We start from the raw sequence: 24,439 nt of genomic DNA on the forward strand, positions 1-24,439 counted from the left end.
CCCGCTTTTGGGATAATGCCTATAACATTTTGTTTCTGTGCACACATATTTGTATATATATTTATATATATTTTCATGTTGTTGTTGTTGTGGTCTTCAGTCCTGAGACTGGTTTCATGCAGCTCTCCATGCTACTCTATCCTGTGCAAGCTTCTTCATCTCCCAATACCTACTGCAACCTACATCCTTCTGAATCTGCTTAGTGTATTCATCTCTTGGTCTCCCTCTACGATTTTTACCCTCCACGGTGCCCTCCAATACTAAATTGGTGATCCGTTGATGCCTCAAAACATGTCCTACCAACCGATCCTTTCCTCTAGTCAAGTTGTGCCACAAACTTCTCTTCTCCCCAATTCTATTCAATACCTCCTCATGAGTTACGTGATCTACCCACCTTATCTTCAGCATTCTTCTGTAGCACCACATTTCGACAGCTTCTATTCTCTTCTTGTCCAAACTAGTTATCGTCCATGTTTCACTTCCATACATGGCTACACTCCATACAAATACTTTCAGAAACGACTTCCTGACGCTTAAATCTATACTCGATGTTAACAAATTTCTCTTCTTCAGAAACGCTTTCCTTCCCATTGCCAGTCTACATTTTATATCCTCTCTACTTCGACCATCATCAGTTATTTTGCTCCCCAAATAGCAAAACCCCTTTACTACTTTAAGTATCTCATTTCCTAGTCTAATTCCCTCAGCATCACCCGATTTAATTCGACTACATTCCATTATCCTCGTTCCGCTTTTGTTGATGTTCATCTTATATCCTCCTTTCAAGAAACTATCCATTCCGTTCAACTGCTCTTCCAAGCCCTTTGCTGTCTCTGACAGAATTACAATGTCATCGGCGAACCTCAAAGTTTTTACTTGTTCTCCATGAATTTTAATACCTACTCCGAATTTTTCTTTTGTTTCCTTTACTGCTTGCTCAATATACAGATTGAATAACATCGGGGAGAGGCTACAACCCTGTCTCACTCCTTTCCCAACCACTGTTTCCCTTTCATGCCCCTCGACTATTATAACTGCCATCTGGTGTCTGTACAAATTGTAAATAGCCTTTCGCTCCCTGTATTTTACCCCTGCCACCTTCAGAATTTGAAAGAGTGTGTTCCAGTTAACATTGTCAAAAGCTTTCTCTAAGTCTACAAATGCTAGAAACGTAGGTTTGCCTTTTCTTAATCTTTCTTCTAAGATAAGTCTTAAGGTTAGTATTGCCTCACGTGTTCCAACATTTCTACGGAATCCAAACTGATCTTCCCCGAGGTCCGCTTCTACCAGTTTTTCCATTCGTCTGTAAAGAATTCGCGTTAGTATTTTGCAGCTGTGACTTAAAAAACTGATAGTTCGGTAATTTTCACATCTGTCAACACCTGCTTTCTTTGGGATTGGAATTATTATATTCTTCTTGAAGTCTGAGGGTATTTCGCCTGTCTCACACATCTTCCTCACCAGATGGTAGCGTTTTGTCATGAATAGCTCTCCCAAGGCCATCAGTAGTTCTAATGGAATGTTGTCTACTCCTGGGGCCTTGTTTCGACTCAGGTCTTTCAGTGCTCTGTCAAACTCTTCACGCAGTATCTTATCTCCCATTTCATCTTCATCTACATCCTCTTCCATTTCCATAATATTGTCCTCAAGTAGATTGCCCTTGTATAAACCCTCTATATACTCCTTCCACCTTTCTGCCTTCCCTTCTTTGCTTAGAACTGGGTTGCCATCTGAGCTCTTGATATTCATACAAGTGGTTCTCTTTTCTCCAAAGGTCTCTTTAATTTTCCTGTAGGCAGTATCTATCTTACCCCTAGTGAGACAAGCCTCTACATCCTTACATTTGTCCTCTAGCCATCCCTGCTTAGCCATTTTGCACTTCCTGTCGATATCATTTTTCAGACGTTTGTATTCCTTTTTGCTTGCCTCATTTACTGCATTTTTATATTTTCTCCTTTCATCAATTAAATTCAATATTTCTTCTGTTACCCAAGGATTTCTATTAGCCCTCGTCTTTTTACCTACTTGATCGTCTGCTGCCTTCACTACTTCATCCCTCAGAGCTGCCCATTCTTCTTCTACTGTATTTCTTTCCCCCATTCCTGTCAATTGTTCCCTTATGCTCTCCCTGAAACTCTGTACAACCTCTGGTTCTTTCAGTTTATCCAGGTCCCATCTCCTTAAATTCCCACCTTTTTGTAGTTTCTTCAGTTTCAATCTGCGGTTCATAACCAATAGATTGTGGTCAGAATCCACATCTGCCCCTGGAAATGTCTTACAGTTTAAAACCTGGTTCCTAAATCTCTGTGTTACCATTCTATAATCTATCTGATACCTTTTAGTATCTCCAGAATTCTTCCAGGTATACAACCTTCTTTTCATATGCCTGTAATTAATTTTTTTTTCTGTGTGCTATTCATTTTTTATATTCCTGTATCCATAGTGCTTCTGACACGAATAAAAAAAAATCAGAATTAAAAACTTTTCAGCTAATGACAAGACAGAAAATAGAATGAAACTGATCATGTTGACAGAAAGACAGGAACCAGAATGCCAAAAAGATAATGAATTATAGGCCGAATGGACAGAGGGATCTTAGTAACCCTCGTAAGAGATGGACTGATGAACGACAGAGATCAGAACGGGTGATTGTAAGACCTAATAGTTGGAAGGAGATGATGATGATGAAGTTTGTAGAAACCCTCAGTGCGCGAGTTCTACTTGTACTCGGCCAATTTTTTACATATTTTCATTGTAAGAGTCGAAGAACAAGGAACCCAAGATTGAGATGGAAGAGTGCCTATCTCTGATGCTGTTCAATCTGTACATTGAGCAAGCTGCAAACGGGACCAAGGAGAAATTTGCAAAGGAAATTAAAGTTCAGGAAGAAGAAATAAAAACTTCCAGGTTGGTCAATGACACTGTAATTCTGTCAGAGACAGCGAAGGACTTGGTAGAGCAGTTGCACGGAACGGACAGTGCCTTGAAACGGGTTATAACTAGCTAAACAAGGGTAATGAAATGTTGTGGATTAAACCAGGTGATGGTGATGGAATTATATTAAGAAATGAAACGCTAAAAGTTATAGACGAGTTTTGTTACTTGGGAAGCAAAATAAATGGTGATGACCGAAGCAGGGAAGATATAAAATGCAGAGTGGCTATAGCAAGAACATCTTTTCTGGCAACGAGTAATTTATTAACATCTAGAATGCTTTCAAGTGTTACGAAGACTTTTCTGAAGGTATTCGTTTGGAGGACGGAAGTGAAACGTGGCCAATAAAGCAGTTCAGACAAGAAGAGAATACTAGATTACGAGTGTAGGGGAATGCTGACGATTAGGTAGGTAGAGCACGTCACTAATGGGGAGGTGCTGACTAGAATTGGGGGATATAAGAAATTTGTGGCATAATCTGACTAAAGGAAGGGAGTGGTTGATAGAACACGTTCTGAGGCGTCACGGAATCGTCAGTTTGGCAACGAATGGAAGTATAGGGGGTCAAAATTGTACACGAACACCAAGTGATGAAAATGGTAAGCAGATTCAGTAGGATGTAGGTTACAGTAGTTATTCGGTGATGAAGATGCTTGCACATGATAGAGTTGCGTGGAGACCTGCATCAAACAAGCATTCAGCCTGAGGACCACCACCAGAACAACAATAGTGGACTCCCAAATTGTTAGCTAACTGGTGGTGTATTAAGTAGCCTGAAAAGTCAGTCTCTAAAATGACAAATATTCTAGAAAAATTACAAACTATGTACCAGGACTGTTCAATAAAAAATGATCACAATTTCTTTTACGGTCATAATTTTTCGCGGTAGAATTTTTTCCTATGATGTTCTGTTAGCTTCATTTGTAACAAAAACGCTGTACCAGATTCATTGTTGGCACTCCTGGTTCCCGCCTGTGAGAGGTGGACAAGCTGAGACTTATTCAATATCGCCTACCACAACAATGGAGGTGACGCGCGAAGAAAAATATGCAGCTTTTAAATCCTGCTGAGGTCTACGCTATGATACAGGAGGCCTGTCCTTTCTTCCCCACAGCACGCCTCGAAGATGGTTTAGATTGTTTAAAGAGGGGAGACAATCTATTTCAGAGGAATATGAAACCGACATTCTAGTTCCTGCTCTTTCGGAAGAAAACATCAACATCATTGCTGCCATCTGAAGAGAGGACAGGCGAATAACCTGTGAATACTTTCCGAGATACTGAAAACTTCATTGGATGCCATGTACAATTTGGTGACAGAAAATTTATACATGAGACATGCTAGGGTTCGATGGATTCCAAGACTGCTGATTACCGAACAAAAGGACAGCCCTTAACTGGCGAGGTGTGATCTCTTCCAACTCGTCCTCTAAGGTCATTTCTGGCAGAATGCTCCTCTACCAACCCTACCCTCTTTAAATCGAAAACCCTACAATGTTTTCTATTAGGTTGCATTATCTCCTTCTTTTTCTGTTGTTGACACGTGTTACAGAGACATGTGGGGTATCCTAGACCGCCCCTCGTGAACTGTGTACTTGTTTTCTTCAGTATCGTACAAAATACACTACTGGCCATTAAAATTGCTACACCAAGAAGAAATGCAGGTGATAAACCGGTATTCATTGGACATTATACTAGAACTGACGTTTCATTACATGTTCACGCAATTTGGGTGCACAGATCCTGAGGAATCAGTACTCAGAACAACCACCTCTGGCCGTAATAATGGCCTTGATACGCCTCGGCATTGAGTCAAACAGAGCTAGGATGGCGTGTACAGGTACAGCTGCCCATGCAGCTTCAACACGATACCACAGTTCATCAAGAGTAGTGACTGGCGTATTGTGACTAGCCCGTTGCTCGGCCACCATTGACCAGACGTTTTCAATTGGTGAGAGATATGGAGAATGTGCTGGCCAGGGCAGCAGTCGAAAATTTTCTGTATCCAGAAAGGCCCGTACAGGACCTGCAACATGCGGTCGTGTATTATCCTGCTGAAATGTAGGGTTTCGAAGGGATCAAATGAAGGGTAGAGCCACGGGTCGTAACACATCTGAAATGTAACGTCCACTGTTCAAAGTGCCGTCAGTGCGAACAAGAGGAGACTGAGACGTGTAACCAATGGCACCCCATACCATCACGCCGGCTGATACGCCACTATGACGATGACGAATACACGCTTCCAATGTGCATTCACTGCGATGTCGCCAAACACGGATGCGACCATCATGATGCTGTAAACAGAACCTGGATTCATCCGAAAAAATGACGTTTTGCCTTCGTGCACCCAGGTTCATCGTTGAGTACACCATCGCCGGCGGTCCAATGTCGCGATACGATAAACCGCAAACGCGATAGGCTACAATCCGACGTTTATCAAAGTCGGAAACGTGATGGTACGCATTTCTCCTCCTTACAAGAGGCATCACAACAAAGATTCACCAGGCAACGCCGGTCAACTGCTGTTTGTGTATGAGAAATCGGTTGGAAACTTTCCTCATGTCAGCAAGTTGTAGGTGTCGCCAAGCCTCTGCCTGTCGGTTAAATTTCGCGTCTGTAGCGCGTCATCTTCGTGGTGTAGCAATTTTAAGGGGCTCCGGAACGCCCTATACTTGCAATGTTAAAATAACGCTTATAAATTACATCTTTCCTCACAAAGTATTTGAGGTAGGAAGTTGAACTTTTTACAGATTATTTATTGGAATATGGGCTACAACTTAACACAGGGATTTTACAAAATTTTAGTTCAGTTATTAAAGATGATTTTTTTTTCAATTGTAATGAAAATTCACAACATTTTTTTGCAATTTTTCATTTATATATTCAAAAATATACAGTTTTTTGGAAAAAGGCTGTGTTAAATTATGCAGAAGGTACTGTGTAACATTTACTGAAAGTTTGAAACAAATATGTTTGGAAGATCCTTAGAAAACATGTAATTAGTATGAGAAAATAAAAGTTTTGGGAATCGAGCGACAAAGATTGGATTAATTTTTTAGTGCATTCCAGGTCCATAGATGGATTATCTTCATCCTCTGCAAACTCCTCCTCCAGCTTCCTCTTGTTCCTCCTCCTGTTTACTCTTGCTTGTTTCTAGACTCTTTACAGCAATGTCTGCAGCCCGAAGGCGTTCCTTGTCTAAAGCAAGCATCGCTCGTTGTTGTGTTCGTAGATTTTGCTACCATTTTCTTCAGTTGCAGTTACTGCAACACTGTTCCAAAAGGTGATCATGTATGAACACTTATCACATTTCAGTTGTATTTCACTAGCAAGTCCTACGTGCTTTATTATGGAGAGTTCCAGACCAACTTCACTACAATGAATACATCTTACACAGTTTGAAAAAATTCCTTTGAGAACCGACATATCAAATATTTCCATTCACATCCGATTCGCCCATAAAACATTCATAGTTTTCACTCATTGAACCAAGCTTCTTTTGTGAAGTATTTTCTTTCCCACTTTGACTGCTATGGGCAGGTGTACTTGAGAGGTTAGGTTCACTCACTTGGTTATCGTCTTTATTGTTTACAGTAATAACACATACCTTTGGCTTTCCAACATTTCTCCTTTTCTTAAAAGCCTTCAGAGGATTTCTAATAACTTTACTTTTACTCATTATTATACTTCAACAAAACAGAGACTCAAGGAACAGAATTAATTACGAATATTTTCGAGATAACGAAAGAGTAAATAAACATGAAACAATCGACAATCACACCAGCGATATATATTGAACCATCACAGGTTAGCCACAACACATACTTTATCTCACATCACTAAAATGTACGTGATGAACACGGACGTTAATAATAACACCATTTGACAGCAGTTTAATAGCGTCACGGTGGGTCACGCCCATGTAGAACACATTTCAAAAAAAATTTAAATAAGTTGTAGTCTTCGGAATTGAATAAATTATATATCTATTAAAAGGTAATAGTCTGCAGATTCAGAAAACGCAAAAAAGTAAAAATTGAACTTTTCATGATTTTGAGCCTTTCCGGAGCCCCCTAATGGCCTGTGGTGTATGTTCGCAGGAATGCGTCATTTTTAACGACCCTAAGTGTAATGAAATTGTTTGTCTGTGGCTGGAGAAAGATGTCAGTGAGATACATCAAGAAACAGATGAAAAAGACGACGATTTTTCTAAAGCCAGTGTGATCACAGAGCTACTTGTGGAGGACCCTTAAAAGGAAGAACTTCAGGACAGTTGTGACGGTGACTTTTCCATTCTCCAATGACATAAATAACATGTTACTTAAAATAAAATGTGTTCTTAGTGGTGATAAAGGAAAATGTAGTTCCAGCACTGAATGTCAATGTTCCAAACTTTCTTTTTGTATCTATGGAGCGCAATTTTGATGTGCAAGTTTAAAGGCAGAAATTTAGTTTTATGTGAAAATTTTGCTTGATATAGAGACACTATAATTATTTAGAACGTAAAATTCAGTTTTTTTAACAGTTCTTTTATGAGTACTGTTTAAAAAAACTGCACAAAACTAAGTAATTTTGCGTAATAAAAAGTAAAATACTGCAGGATTTCTTAAGTGAAATTAAATCAGAAGCGAGTATGTAAACAACACTTTGATAGTTGCAAAATGCATGTAATGTAACTTGAATTAAATATTTAAAATAAATTGCCCCTTAAATCTCGGTTCAAACGTAGGGGTCCCAGAGACCCTATCTTGTGGTAAACGTTGCAGAAAAGTCACCTCATGAGTTAAAGGTTCAAGTGCAGGTCTGCATGCAGTTGAAGCTGATGTTAGAGGAACATCCAGTGCATCTTTCTCAGGTAAATACTGTTGCTGAAACTTGGCTACATCACTGTGATCCTGAGACCAAACAGCAAAGTTCGGCGTGGAAATCTCCTTCACCATCAACAACCAAAAAAACTTTGGCAGCTTCTGCTGGGAAAGTTTTGGTCATCTCATTTTTTAATATTCATGGAATGGTTTATTAACATGTGGCACCTGCACGCACACCAATAACTGGACAACACTATTGGAATATTCTGCCAATTGTGGAAGTCTACATTAGATGCAAACGACCACATATGCATGGATGCTGCACCACGATAATGCACGCCTGCGTATTGCATGTTGTTACTGAATATCTCGCAAAAATCAGTGTGAAGTGCATCCTTCACACTTCCTATAGTCAAGGTTTAGGTCCGGGTGACATTTTTCTATTCTGTAATCCGAAGATAGACCTCCGTGAAAGGCATTTTCAGTCATCAGAAGCAGTAGTTAAGGCTGCGCGGACGATCTGTGGGATCTTTGAAAAAAGGTTCCCAGTGTGTCTTTGCGGACCGACATAAACATACATCACATCCAAAGGTGACTACCTTGAGAACGACTATCAAAATTACGAGGGTGAGTAACGGTACGTTGTTTAAAAAAACATTATTCTTTACTGAACAGGTCTCGTATAAACAAGATACTTTTGAGCTGAGTCGCATGCGTGAGAACAAGACCACATGGGTTTTGCCAGAGTCTTTGAGCTCGTAAGTGGAACTGGCAAACCACAATAAGTTGAGTAAATCAAGGCAGAAAAGGGACGGCGCTTCACTACCGAAACAAAAACAGGAAAACTAGCTCACAAACTTAGGTATCAGCGATTGAAAGAAATCCCATTCCCCAGCCCCTTATTTACACGCTTGAATAGCTGTAGACTGCAGACCTATTTTTCACAATTCCTGCGAAAAGTGAAGTATTGATAATGATAACTGCATACTTCCATTTTGTACAGTGTAAATTATGACACTGGTAAAGTCATGAGAGGTTTTTTTTTAATGTTAGAGTTTTTAAGTCGGTTCCATGACATATGTAAATCTGAAAATTTCGAACGAATGCTTTTCAAATTACGTATTTTTCTAATTTATGTGATACATAAAGGGTAAACATTATTACAAAAATCTAGAAAATCTCTTGACCGATTTACTTCAAATTTTTACACGAAATGCTAATGAGCATTCGCGCAGACATAGGCTATATATTCTTAATGTATAAATATCTATTTAATATAAAAAAGGGAACTATTGTGAGCAAAAAGTTCGAAAAGCTCTTGACCGGTTTACTTCAAATTTTTACACGATACATTAATAAACATCCAGACTGATGTAAGGTACATAATTATTTTTAAACGACAACGTACATGTTTCTTGTTAAATTTTTCACAAATATGTTCTTTCTCGATATATATGTACAATTTCAAATATTAATTTGGCACACAACAATGTGCTATTTCGTTTCTTCCTTGCCATATGTTTTACAGAAAACAAAAAACGTGTATTTACTCTTATCGGCTTATGACTAGAATACTACTACCGAATATGAGTCATCCCAAACTTTGCAATCCTACCTATCCGCAGATTAAAACTATGTGAAATACCGTCACTGAAACTACTATCCTCACAAACCCCGCAGCTGCAGTGATCTGCAGCCTCGGCAGCGACCCATACCAGTGTTGGGCTGGTGCCTGCTTTCGTGCGGCATGATCAGCCCCAGTTGAACCGCTCTGTCAGGAGGGTGAATATGGAGTTGGATCAGTTGCGTAGGGCGGCCACTCTGTCAGACATTGGATTGGTTCCTGTCGAGGCTATTGATAGGGGGGATTTCACAAGGCATGGCCTACACCTCAATAGGAAAGGGAAGGGTAAACGGCAGGGTTGTTAGCGAAATCCATAAGGAGGGACACTAGTACTCATGGATATACGTCTTTTTTAGAGTAATATCAGTGTCCAATGAGAAGTTCAGGCAGGCAGGTGCTAAAGAGGTCCAAAACTCACAAAATTCTCACAACAGGAAAGTAAATAATAATTTTACCATATTTAACCAAAATATTGGTGGATTAAAGAAAAAAGTAGATTCTCAGAAAAGTAAAATAAAAAATAATGTTACCATTTTTCATCAAAATATTCCGGGATTGAAGAATAAAGTAGATGAGTTCCTGGTTTGTTCAGATGACATTGAATCTAATAATGTAATAGATATACTATGCCTGTCATAGCATCACACTGTGTCTGATATGGAAAAGGTAAATATCAGTGGTTATAAACTAGCTGCACATATGAGTAGAGAGAATAAGGTGGGAGTAGAAGTTGCCACACATGTCAAAAGTTATCACTGTGTAGAAAGCTTAGATACAAAAAGTTTTGTCTAGAGCAACATATAGCAGCATGTGCCTGTCGACTTAAACTCAAGGAGGGCTCTTTTATAATTGTAACAGTATATAGGTCCCCTTCAGGAAACTTTCATTTACTCCCGCAAAACTTGGATGCCTTGTTGTGCTAACTGTCAGATAGGGGAAAGCAAATTATTATTTGTGGGGACTTCAATGTTGATTCATTGAAAGAGTGTAATAGGAAGAATGACCTGGAAGTCTTGCTCGGTTCTTTCAATTTGACATCTGTCATTAATTTTCCTACTCGGGTAGTAAAGGACAGCAGCACATTGATAGATAACACTTTTATAGACCAAGATAGATTTAAAAACATAAATTCTTGTCCTGTTGAGAATGGGCTTTCTGATCATGATGCTCAGCTAGTTACAGTATATGACATAGCTCCATTCAGTAATTCAAAACTACCCTCCACAACTTGTGCGTTCAATTAATGACTCAACAATTAGAAATTTCAGAGAAAATCTTCTGCAGTTAGACTGGGATAAGGTGTACAAGGAACCCGACGCTAATTTAAAATATAACTTATTTCATGATACACTTGTAAGAGAATTTGAAAACTGTTTCCCCAAGAAAGTAGTTAAATCTAATTATAAGAAACTATGCAAAAAACCTTGGCTTACTAAAGGAATAAAAATATCTTGTAACCACAAAAGGGAACTGTATCTAACAACAAGAAAGAGTATTGACCCAGAAACAGCCAAATATTATAAAAACTACTGTGCTATATTAAGAAAGGTTATTAAAAAGTCCAGAAGCACGTGCATCATGTCTGAGATTAATACCTCTGATAACAAAATCAAAACAATTTGGAATATTATTACAAGGGAGACAGGACAACCAAGAGCACAGGATGACGGCATCACCATCAAAGCGAATGGAAACTTGATAAACAACAAGCCGGAAGTCGAAAACATTTTGAATAATCATTTTTTAAATGTTGTGGAGAAAATAGGATCTAAATGTTCATCAGAAGAAGCAAGGCAGTTAATGGAAGAGGCCTTACCCACACCATTTGACACAATTGAAATTCCACCCACCTCTCCATCTGAAATTAGGAAGATAATAAACTCTCTCAAGAATAAAAGCTCACATGGGATTGATGGCATTTCCAGCAGGATAATAAAAGCCTGTTCCCAAGAAATAAGTGGGATTCTTAGCCACATATGTAATAGCTCTCTGAAGCAGGGTATTTTCCCAGATAGACTGAAGTATGCCATTGTTATACCACTGCATAAAAAAGGGGATACGTCTGATGTCAACAACTACCGTCCAATCTCTCTACTGAATGCCTTATCCAAAATTCTTGAAAAAGTAATGTATTGTAGAGCAGCTTCACACCTTTGTAAAAATAAAATTTTAACAAAATGTCAGTTTGCTTTCCAGAAGGCTTTTTCAACGGAAAATCCTATATATACTTTCACTAATGAAATATTAAACGCTCTGAGTAACCGGAAGTCACCCGTTGGGATTTTTTGTGATCTATCAAAGGCTTTTGATTGTGTAAATCATGGAATACTTTTAGGTAAGCTCAAGAACCGTGGTATGAATGGGACAGTGCTCAAATGGTTTAAATCATACCTAACTCGAAGAGTGCAGAAAGTTGAAATAAGCAGTTCACATAATATGCAAAAAAAACCAGTGATTTCTCACACTGGGGAACAATCAAGAAAGGAGTACCGCAAGGTTCGGTCTTGGGTCCTCTGCTGTTCTTAACATATATTAATGACTTGCCATCCTATATTCACGAAGATGCGAAACTGGTAATTTTTGCCGATGATACAACTATAGCTACACACCCGACAGACAAGAATTAACTGGCGAAATTGTAAACGATGTTTTTCAGAAAATCATTAAGTGGTTCTCTGCAAATGGGCTCTCATTAAACTTTGACAAAACACAGTATATACAGATCCACACAGTAAATGGAATGACCCCATTAATAAATACAGACTTCGATCAGAAATCGGTAGCTAAGATAGAATATTCAAAATTTCTAGGTGTATGCATTGATGAGGATCTGCTGAAGCGTTTGAGTTCAGCTACTTATGCTATTAGGGTCATTGCAAATTTTGGCGATATACATCTGAGTAAATTAGCTTACCACGCCTATTTTCATTCTCTGCTTTCGTATGTCATCATATTCTGGGGTAACTCATCATTGAGTAAAAGAGTGTTCATTGCACAAAAGCGTGTAATCGGAATAATTGCTGGAGCTCATCCAAGATCATCCTGCAGACACTTATTTAAAGAGCTAGAAATCTTCACTGAAGCCTCACAATATATATATTTACTTATGAAATTTGTTATTAACAATCCGAACGAATTCAAAAGTAATAGCAGTGTACATGGCTACAGCACTAGGAGAAAGGATGATCTTCACTACTCAAGGTTAAATCTAACTTTGGCTCAGAAGGGGGTAAATTATGCTGCCACAAAAGTCTTTGGTCACCTAATAGCATCAAAAGTCTGACAGATAGCCATATAGCATTTAAAATGAAATTAAAAGAATTTCTTAATGGCAACTCCTTCTACTCATTAGATGAATTTTTGGACATAGTAAGTGGGTAATTTCTCAACCTCCACAAAAAAATTGAGTGTCATGTAATATTTTGTCTAATATAATATCTTGTATAGACACCTTTTATTAACCTGACACGTTCCACATCATTACGTAGTGTCGTATTCATGACCTATAGAACAAGTACTAATCTAATCTAATCTCTCACTCAGACCTCGTGTATCAATGATCCCAACCGACTTACCCATTCCTTTAAAGCTATTTAAGTTCCGACCGAAGGTTTCGGCTGCAATAACAATAAACTAGGCTCGAGGTCAAACAGAGGCGTAAGAAGGCTGTAGTGGAGGTGAGAGAAGGAAATGGACATAGGGATGAGGAGAAGAACGTACAGTGAGAGAAGGGAGGAGGTGATGAACAGAGAGAGAGGGGGGAGGGGGTTGAGATGAACAGAAAAAGGGGGGAGTAGGAGAAGGGCAGAGACAGGAGGAACAGGAGTTGGACAGAGAGAGGAGGGGGGCGGGGGTAGGTGTTTAGGATGTATATCCAATTCCCATACGTATTTACTTGTTGCGAAGAATTGGTGGGCCCGCTAGTAAATTATATACAGAAACCTTCCCCGTGAATCAGTCATCTGTTACTGAAAACCGTATCAAAATACCTTCACTAGTTCGTGAGATTAGCCTTCACACAGAGAAAGAAAAATTGGGGAGAGATTACTTTATAATATGCATAGAAGAAGAAGATGTGTGAAGATTCTGGTAATAATAATTTCACGTGGCTCAACAGGATGGCACACATCTTTCAATTGAACGCCACTATGGCAGTTTGCATGTTCCTAACCTACCGCAGTTAACCAATTGGGGTAAACTGCCCGTAGTTTAATGTGGAATCTGAACCATCCGTTGTTTCTGGCGAATCTCGGCATATTCGGGAAGTGAATGCTTGGTTAAAATGCAGAATTAAAAATCTGTAGTCTGATCATGGTTCAGTCCCACGACATTTCGGTTTCCATGAACAGGCTTTACCGCTAGACCAGCAGGCCCGACAGAACGGTGATCAGGCTTCGCTACTCTTTGTAGTTGTGGCGATTGTTTACTTTGCTCCTTTTCCCGCCAGGTACGGCCTCCTCTGTAGCTTACCAGCTCGTAAGTTCCATCACTACAATGAGAAGTCACTCCATACGTCAACAGATGGAACAGATAAGACATATACATCTATATAGGTTACGATGGTTGTCCATAAAATAATGTTCCCAGTCGCTTTTAACAACGAAAAACGTATGTATTGGCACTGAATAATACATCTGTGGAAAGCTTAGACTTTTATCTATTTCTCGACATAGTCGCAGTTGAGATCAGTGCATGTTTGTATGCAGTGTACCATCTTCTGTACGCTCGCATCGTAGAGCTCTCCTGCCGCACCACGAAGGTGCTTTTAACAACGAAAAACTTATCTATTGGCTTTGAATAATACATACGTGGAAAGCTTAGGCTTTTATCTTTTCTTTCAGCTCCTCTCCGGTTGTGAAATGTGTCTCACCTAGGTGTATCTTCGATTCAGGGAAAAGATGGAAGTCAGTTGGGCCTATGTCTGGGCTGTAGGGCGGGTGTGTGACAGTATCCCATTCAATTTTGTTGATGAGATTGATTGCGACACGGGCGATGTGCGGACGGGCGTTGTCCTGATGGAAACGCACTTTCTTCATGAGCATGCCTCTCCTGTTTTGGATCGTGCGGCGAATGTACTCCAACGTTTCACCGTAGCGATCCGCACTGATTGTTGTACAAGCAGGCAGGAATTCGCACAATAATAACCCCCTCCTGCCGCAAAACACTCTCGCCATCGCTTTGCCCGCAGACAGTGTTTGTTTAAACTTGGACGGCTTCGGCGATGCTGGATGTTTCCACTGACGGGATTGTTGCTTCGTTCCCAGTGTTGTGTAGTGGACGTAAGTCTCGGCCCCAATGACAACAGAATACAAGAAATTCTCGTCCTCAGTTGCATACGGCCGGCTGCTGTGACGGAGCGTTTCTACGCACTTCAGTCTGGAACCGCGCGACCGCTAAGGCCGTAGGTTCGAATCCTGCCTCGGGCATGGATGTCTGTGATGTCTTTAGGTTAGTTAGGTTTAAGTAGTTCTAAGTTCTAGGGGACTGATGACCTCAGATGTTAAGTCCAATAGTGCTCAGAGCCATTTGAACCATTTGCTACCAGGGCGAAACTGGGGCAGACTGCTAGTTCAATATAACATACCTTGAGGTAACAAAGTCATGCGCTACCTCCTAAAATTGTGTCGGACTTCCTTTTGCCTGGCGTAGTACAGCAGCTCTACGTGACATGGACTCTTTAAGAAGTCGCCAGAACTCCTCTGCGGAAATACTGAACCATGCTGCCTCTATAGCAATCAATAATTACAACAGTGTTGCCAGTGTAGAATTTTGTGCACGCACTGACCTGTCGATTATGTTAAAATACATGTTCTATGTGATTCTTGTCGGGCGACGTGGGAGGTTAAATCATTCGTTTGAACTGTCCAGAATGTTCTTCAAACCAATCTTGAAGTCTTGTGGCCCGGTGACATGGCGCATTGTCATCCATAAAAATTCCATCGTTGTTTAGGAACATGAAGTGCATGAATGGCTGCAAATGCTCTCCAAGTAGCGTAAGTAAACAGCAGACCCAATCTGTTCCACGTATACACAACGCAGATTGTTATGGAGCCACCACCAGCTTGCACACTGCCTTGTTGAAACCTTGATTCCATTGCTTCGAGGGATTGCGTCATACTCGAACCATGCCATCAGCTCTTATCAGCTGAAATCGGGGCGTACCAGGCCACGGTTTTCCAGTCGTCTAGGGTCCAACCGACATGGTCACGAGCCCAGAAGAGGCACTGCAGGCGATATCGTGCTGTTACCAAAAGCACTCGCGTCGGTCGTCTGCTGCCATAGGCCGTTAACGTCAAACTTCGCCGCACTGTCCCAACGGATACGTTCGGCGTACGTCCCACGTTGATTTTCGCGCTTATTTCATGCGGTGTTGCTTGCTTATTAGCACTGATAACTCTCGGAAAACGCCGCTGCTCTCGGTCATTAGTTGAAGGCTACTGGTAACTGAGTTGTCATTGGTGAGACGTCTACATATCTATATCCGAATCCCGCTCCAGCTACTGCCGGGTCTGGGTGCAGACGAGTCCTCTCCATTTGGCTCGGTCCTCCCACCACTTTTCTTCCTCCACTTGCTGACAGGTCACACCTCTCGTTTCAACAGACATTCTCACTCCCATTTTCCACCGTGTTCTTGGGCGCCCTCTAGGTCTTTTCCCATCCATCTTTAGTTCTTCCATAATTTTGGGGAGTCTGCCCATGCATCCTCTTAACATGCCCATACCATCTTAATCTCTTTCTTTCAATTTCTTCTCTCATACTTTTTTGTTTGAGGTCCTTTCTAATCTCTATATTCCTTACTCTGTCCAGTCTTGTTTTTCGCTTAACTGCTCTGAGAAATTTCATTTCCCCTGCTTGCAGTCTGCTCCAGTCCCTTTCTGTCATTGTCCATGTTTCTCCACCACAGGTGACAATAGGGATGTAATAATTCTTATACATAAGGAGTTTTGTTCTGTCTGAAACTTCATTATTCCAAATCAGATGTTTTATTGTTTGGTAGAAATTGCCTTCTTCTGTAACCTCCTATTAATTTCGTTAGTTATTCTTCCATCCCTAGATATTTCACTCCCTAAATAAGTGAAACTTTCTACCACTTTGAGGGGTTCTCCATTCAAGGTAATAGAAAGTTTCACTTATTTAGGGAGTGAAATATCTAGGGATGGAAGAGTAACGTAGTACCTGAAATTTGGTATTCTCGGCACACTCTTGACACTGTGGATCTCAGAATACTGAATTCCCAAACGATTCTGCAATGGGAAGTCCCATGCTTCTAACTTCAACAACCATTCCTCGTTCAAAGCCTGTTAGTTCCCGTCGTGTGGCCACAATCACGTCGGGAACCTGTTCACATGAATCACTCGAGTACAAATGATAGCCGGCCGGTGTGGCCGAGCGTTTCTAGGCGCTACAGTCTGGAACCGCGCGACCGCAACGGTCGCAGGTTCGAATCATGCCTCGGGCGTGGATGTATGTGATGTTCTTAGGTAAGTTAGGTTTAAGTAGTTCTAAGTTCCAGGGGACTGATGACCTCAGAACTTAAGTCCCATAGTGCTCAGAGCTATTTTGAACAAATGATAGCTCCATCAACGCACTGCCCTTTTACACCCTGTGTACGTGATACTACCGCCATCTGTATATGTCCGTATTGCTATCCCATGACTTTCCTCACCTCAATGTATACAAATATCACACACTCATAATTTCTAGTGGCAATAAATTATACATGCAAACCTTCCCCGTGTATCAATGCCTATATTAGTGAAAATCGGATCAAAATCCGTACCTCAGTTCCTGAGATTAACCTATAAAAACAGATAGAAACCGTGACGGGGTACTTTAACTTATAATACATGCAGATGCCCCCCCCCCCCCCCCAATGAACCATAGACCTTGCCGTTGGTGGGGAGGCATGCGTGCCTCAGGGATAGAGATGGCCGTACCGTAGGTACAACCACAACGGAGGGGTATCTGTTGAGAGGCCAGACAAACGTATGGTTCCTGAAGAGGGGCAGCAGCCTTTTCAGTAGTTGCAGGGGCAACAGTCTGGATGATTGACTGGTCTGGCCTTGTAGCACTAACCAAAACGGCCTTGCTGTGCTGGTACTGCGAACGGCTGAAAGCAAGGGGAAACTACAGCCGTAATTTTTCCCGAAGGTATGCAGCTTTATTGTATGATTAAATGATGATGGCGTCCTCTTGCGTAAAATATTCCGGAGGTAAAATAGTCCCCCATTGGATCTTCGGGCGGGGACTACTCGGGAGGACGTCGTTATCAGGAGAAAGAAAACTGGCGTTCTGCGGATCGGAGCGTGGAATGTCAGATCCCTCAATCAGGCAGGTAGGTTAGAAAATTTAAAAAGGGAAATGGATAGGTTTAAGTTAGATATAGTGGGAATTAGTGAAGTTTGGTGGCAGGAGGAACAAGACTTCTGGTCAGGTGAATACAGGGTTATAAATTCAAAATCAAATAGGGGTAATGCAGGAGTAGGTTTAATAATGAATAAAAAAATAGGAGTGCGGGTAAGCTGCTACAAACAGCATAGTGAACGCATTATTGTGGCCAAGATAGACACGAAGCCCATGCCTACTACAGTAGTACAAGCTTATATGCCAACTAGCTCTGCAGATGATGAAGAAATTGATGAAATGTATGATGAGATAAAAGAAATTATTCAGGTAGAGAAGGGAGACGAAAATTTAATAGTCATGGGTGACTAGAATTCGATAGTAGGAAAAGGAAGAGAAGGAAACGTAGTAAGTGAATATGGATTGGGGGGAAGAAATGAAAGAGGAAGCCGCCTGGTAGAATTCTGGCACAACTTAATCATAGCTAACACTTGGTTCAAGAATCATAAAAGAAGGCTGTATACATGGAAGAAGCGTGGAGATACTGACAGGTTTCAGATATATTATATAATGGTAAGACAGAGATTTAGGAACCAGGTTTTAAATTGTAAGACATTTCCAGGGGCAGATGTGGACTCTGGCCACAATCTATTGGTTATGAGATGTAGATTAAAACTGAAGAAACTGCAAAAAGGTGGGAATTTAAGGAGATGGGAACTGGATAAACTGACCTAAACCAGAGGTTGTACAGTTTCAGGGAGAGCATAAGGGAACAATTGACAAGAATGGGGGAAAGAAATACAGTAGAAGAAGAATGGGTAGCTTTGAGGGATGAAGTAGTGAAGGCAGCAGACGATCAAGTAGGTAAAAAGACGAGGGCTAGTGGAAATCCTTGGGTGACCGAAGAAATACTGAATTTAATTGATGAAAGGAGAAAATATAAAAATGCAGTAAATGAAACGGCCAAAAAGGAATATAAACGTATCAAAAATGAGATCGACAGGAAGTGCAAAATGGCTAAGTAGGCATGGCTAGAGGACAAATGTAAGGATGTAGAGGTTTATCCCACTAGGGCTAAGATTGCCTACAGAAAAATTAAAGAGACCTGTGGAGAAAAGAGAACCACTTGTATGAATATCAAGAGCTCAGATGGAAACCCAGTTCTAAGCAAAGAAGGGAAAGCAGAAAGGTGGAAGGAGTATATAGAGGGACTATACACGGGCGATGTACTTGAGGGCAATGTTATAGAAAGCGAAGAGGATGTAGATGAAGATGAAATGGGAGATATGATACTGCGTGAAGAATTTGATAGAGCACTGAAAGATCAAAGTCGAAACAAGGCTCTAGGAGTAGACAACATTCCATTAGAACTACTGACAGCTTTGGGAGAGCCAGTCCTGACAAAACTCTACCATCTGGTGAGCAAGATGTATGAGACAGGCGAAATACCCTCAGACTTCAAGAAGAATATAATAATTCCAATCCCAAAGAAAGCAGGCGTTGACAGACTATCAGTTTAATAAGTCACGGCTGCAAAATACTAACGCGAATTCTTTATAGACGAATGGAAAAACTGGTAGAAGCCGACCTTGGGGAAGATCAGTTTGGATTCCGTAGAAATATTGGAACACGTGAGGTAATACTGACCCTACGACTTATCTTAGAAGCTAGATTAAGGAAAGGCAAACCTACATTTCTAGCATTTGTAGACTTGGAGAAAGCTTTTGACAATGTTGACTGGAATACTCGCTTTCAAATTCTGAAAGTGGCAGGGGTAAAATACAGGGAGCGAAAGGCTATTTACAATTTGTACAGAAACCAGATGGCAGTTATAAGAGTCGAGGGGCACGAAAGGGAAGCAGTGGTTGGGAAGGGACTGAGACAGGGTTGTAGCCTCTCCACGATGTTATTCATTCTGTATATTGAGCAAGCAGTAAAGGAAACAAAAGAATAGTTTGGAGTAGGTATTAAAATCCATGGAGAAGAAATAAAAACTTTGAGGTTCGCTGATGACATTGTAATTCTGTCAGAGACAGCAAAGGACTTGGAAGAGCAGTTGAACGGAATGGACAGTGTCTTGAAGGGAGGATATCAGATGAACATCAACAAAAGCAAAACGAGGATAATGGAATGTAGTCGAATGAAGTCGGGTGATGCTGAGGGAATTAGATTAGGAAATGAGACACTTAAAGTGGTGGATGAGTTTTGCTATTTCAGGAGCAAAATAACTGATGATGGTCGAAGTAGAGAGGATATAAAATGTAGACTGGCAATGGCAAGGAAAGCGTTTCTGAAGAAGAGAAATTTGTTAACATCGAGTATAGGTTTCAGTGTCAGGAAATCGTTTCTGAAAGTATTTGTATGGAGTGTAGCCATGTATGGAAGTGAAACATGGAGGATAAATAGTTTGGACAAGAAGAGAATAGAAGCTTTCGAAATGTGGTGCTACAGAAGAATGCTGAAGATTAAATGGGTAGATCACATAACTAATGAGGACGTTTTGTATAGGATTGGGGAGAAGAGGAGTTTGTGGCACAACTTGACAAGAAGAAGGGACCGGTTGGTAGGGCATGTTCTGAGGCATCAAGGGATCACAAATTTAGTATTGGAGGGCAGCGTGGAGGGTAAAAATCGTAGAGGGAGACCAAGAGATGAATACACTAAGCAGATTCAGAAGGATGTAGGCTGCAGTATGTACTGGGAGATGAAGAAGCTGGCACAGGATAGAGTAGCATGGACAGCTGCATCAAACCAGTCTCAGGACTGAAGACCACAACAACAACAACAACAACAACATACAGATGCTCTTGTGTGGCCCATCTTTCACCCCGCAAATACTTCAATTGCTCACGTCGTGCCAATGCCAGGAGCTATCTGTGCGTACAGCTGACGGCCCGTATTAGCAGAGCGTTGCGCGGGTGGGCGCGAGGTAGCAGGCGGCGTCCGCTTCCGCAGAGCCGCAGCGCAAAGACGGCCTCCGTGAGACGCAGCTCTCTCCTGAATACCCGCCGGCGGGCCTCGCTCACCGCCAAGGCGACAAGCGATTCCTAACAATGCAACTAGTCGGTTCCGCGAAAAAACACAGTTCTACCTTTGAGAATCGATAACGCAGCGCACGCCTCTGCATTATTCAGGTGACAGGGAGCCAGCCGGCGGTGACCTGCTCACTGCCTTAGCGAGTGACCCGAATCTACTCCTGCCCAGCTCCGCTCTGCGAAACTCAGATGAAATGTTTCGCGTTTTTCGAGCAGTGCTCGCTACGATAACGTTTCCTCGATTCAAGAAGGCGAGGTATTTTCGATACGAGTCTGTGACTCGATCGATGTAGATAAATTATGAACTACGTGATGACAGTGTGGAATAGAATGACTATATTCCGTCGAAAGATTGCAAGGATGAAATTCTAAATTTCCCTGAATCAATTTTTGTCGTATGTGAGAGCAAGTTTTACTCTACCGGTAACCAGCGTTTGGTTTTAAGCTCTAACAGCAGCCGTGTTTGCAGAGTAAATTACGGGAATTCAGGTCCGCCTATTATGCAAACAACTGCAGGTTATAAATCTCCAAACACGTTTCAGAGCCTTTTTGCCATCATCAGTGGGTACTTTTATTCAGTTCATATTTTCCAGTACGCTATTTTCTGTTGGATATTATTTACAAGCAACAGATGAGCATCCATATGAGGACAGATACCACGGGAATATTCATCATTTGGATTTGCAGCTCTTGTATTTTTCCTGTGTTTGTAGTCAAAATTACTGGATATAGGTTCCGTCTTTTACGCAAAACACTGCTTTTTCTTGTCACCCACACATGTTTCGGCACCTCTGTGCCATCAGCGGATTTTGTTTACAGAAAAACTGTAAAAAGTGATCATATTTTCGGTTGCAAATGATCTAACAAAATGAGGCCTAAAGAGAATTTTTGTTTGTTGTTGTTCTTACCCCGATTTTACACGATCCAGTTTTGCAGGACCATCTGTATTGTGTTCTGCACTGATAGCTTGTCTACTACAAACAAGAAGATGTAAATATGCATTTTATCAGCGAGTTGGTGTGTCAAAATGTTTTGCGTATATATCTGTTGTTACTAACATATTGTTGTGACTGATCCTTCTTCTCTTGCGTTCTGTAGGCGCTCTCTCTCTCTCTCTCTCTCTCTCTCTCTCTCTCTCTCTCTCTCTCTGTGTGTGTGTGTGTGTGTGTGTGTGTGTGTGTGTGTGTGTGTGTGTCCTGCATGTGGTCACTGTTAGTGTGTTTTGTTGTTCTGTGTTGTGTAAGGTTTTGTGGGAGTGTGGTGCGTTCGTTCTTTTCCTCTGCTACTCGTTTTATTGTGTTTAGTTCTTGTGTGTAATTCTGTTTGCTTATAGGTGTTCTGTTCAATCTGTGGAGCATGGCTCTGGAGCTAACTTGCTTGTGCCACTGGATGGTTCCATGGATTGTGAATGCTGATGCTGGTGGTTCTCGGTTTCCAGAATATCATAAAGTCTTTCGTGTTGTTGGTTTTTCGTACGGTGAGGTGCAGAAAATTTAGTGTATTGTCTGTTTCTGTTTCTAATGTGAAGTAAAATTTTGGTTGTGAACTGTGTTTTTCGTTGTGTATCTGTTCTGTACCTGTGTGTGTGGCTCATCAATCAGGCATGCTGATGAACAACAACACGCATTGAACAGCTACACAATGAAATAAACAACTTACACCCAAAAATCCACTTCACATTAGAAACAGAAATAGACAATACACTAAATTTTCTGCACCTCACCGTACGAAAAACCAACACGAAAGACTTCATGATATTCTGGAAACCGAGAACCACGAGCACCCCCATTCACAAACTATGGAACCAGCCACTGACACAAGCAAGCAAGCTTCAGATTCATGCTCCACAGACTGAACAGAACATCCATACGCAAACAGAATTACACACAGAAGCTAAACACAATACAACAAATAGCAGAGGAAAATGGTTACAAGCCCCATATGACAGAGAAATTAAACCAACAGGATTGTAAACAGAAAAAGAACTAACACACCACACTCACACAACACCTTACACAACACAGAACACCATAACACACACACAATGACGATAAATGGCACATAGCTACAATAACAAAATTGTCAAAAGAATATGAAATATACACTGAAGAAACAGGGACTTCAAATAGGATACAGAGCAGACAACGTAACACAGAAAAACACAGAACACAGGGGACACCCACAGATAAAGTCAACAGATCAGGAATATAAGAACTCACACTCAGCACTTGCCGATCAGTATATATAGGACAAACGTGCAGAAACTTAAAACAAGGTTCTTAGAATACGCCAGAACCCTAAAAAGTAACAGCGCCCATACCATAATTTGTTGACCAACTAATAGCCTGTAACCAATATCCAATAGTAACAGATTTAAAACTATTGAAATCCAGCCACAGCCTATATCACAAACTAACAATAGATGAACACTTCCACATACAGAAGGCAAACAAGCTTTAAATGAATACACGACACTCTGTAGAAGCACATTGTTTAACACATTAAAGGAACTTTACAGAAAAGGTAACACACACATCTGAAGGAGCACACACACACACACACACACACACACACACACACACACACAGAGAGAGAGAGAGAGAGAGAGAGAGAGAGAGAGAGAGAGAGAGAGAAGTAAACAAAATTCAAATTCAGCGTCAAACTCAATCGGGAATATATTGCAAAGTAAAAAGGCATTTTTATAACCGAAATTACACGAAGTACATGTAATATTTGTGTGTAGTGCCCACAGAACGCAAAAGAGTTAGGATCAGTCACAAGAATACGTTAGTAACAACAAATATATACGCAAAACATTTTGTTACACTAAAATCACGTTTTTAAAAATCAAGCGAAGTGTTAATTCTCTGATAAAATTCACATATACATCACCTGGTTTGCAGATGACAAACTATCAGTGCAGGATCATATAATGTAAAATCCAGTTAACAACAACAAACAAAAATTGTCTTTAGAAGTCATTTTCTAAGATCAGTACAACCGAAAATATGTTCACTTTTTACAGTTTTTCAATTAAAAAAATACCACTAATGATGGCTCAGATGTGCTCAAAGATAAATTCAACAGATCAGATATATATTTACTCACATGTAGGTAGCACTTGCCAATCAGTTTGGGTCGCAAGAAAAAAAACAGTGTTTTGCATAAAAGGCAGAACCTATATCCAGTAACCACAAAAATAACTGTGACAAGCTATAAAATATCGTAAAGAAGCTCCTACAAAACTTAATATTCTAGGAAATAAGAAATGAATAAAAGTACACAATGATGGTGGCACAGAGCTGCTGAAACACGTTTGGGCATTAAAACAAAACAGTTGTCTGCATAATAATATTTCATGAACATGTACGAAATCTTTTGAGTTGCCATTATTTTAAGTTCAGCTAGGATTTACAGTTTTGTCAACAATCCTGTAAGTACGATATTGCAGTACCTATTGTTGTTAAGAAGTACGATGCAATATTCCTTCGGATATGCATGCACCGTACTTCTTAACAAGCACTGCAATATTGCATTTATCCGCCAATACCAGGCAGCGGCTTTCAGTTAAAATGTCCTCCCCTGTACGGGAATTACATAATATGTACGACTACAGACTGTGACGCAGGAACGACGACTTATGGAAGTTTGGGTCTGGTCGTAAATTGTGGGCGAACAGCCAAAGCGTAAAGTGGG

Source organism: Schistocerca piceifrons, chromosome 2 (assembly GCF_021461385.2).
Source record: "Schistocerca piceifrons isolate TAMUIC-IGC-003096 chromosome 2, iqSchPice1.1, whole genome shotgun sequence".
NCBI lineage: Eukaryota > Metazoa > Arthropoda > Insecta > Orthoptera > Acrididae > Schistocerca > Schistocerca piceifrons.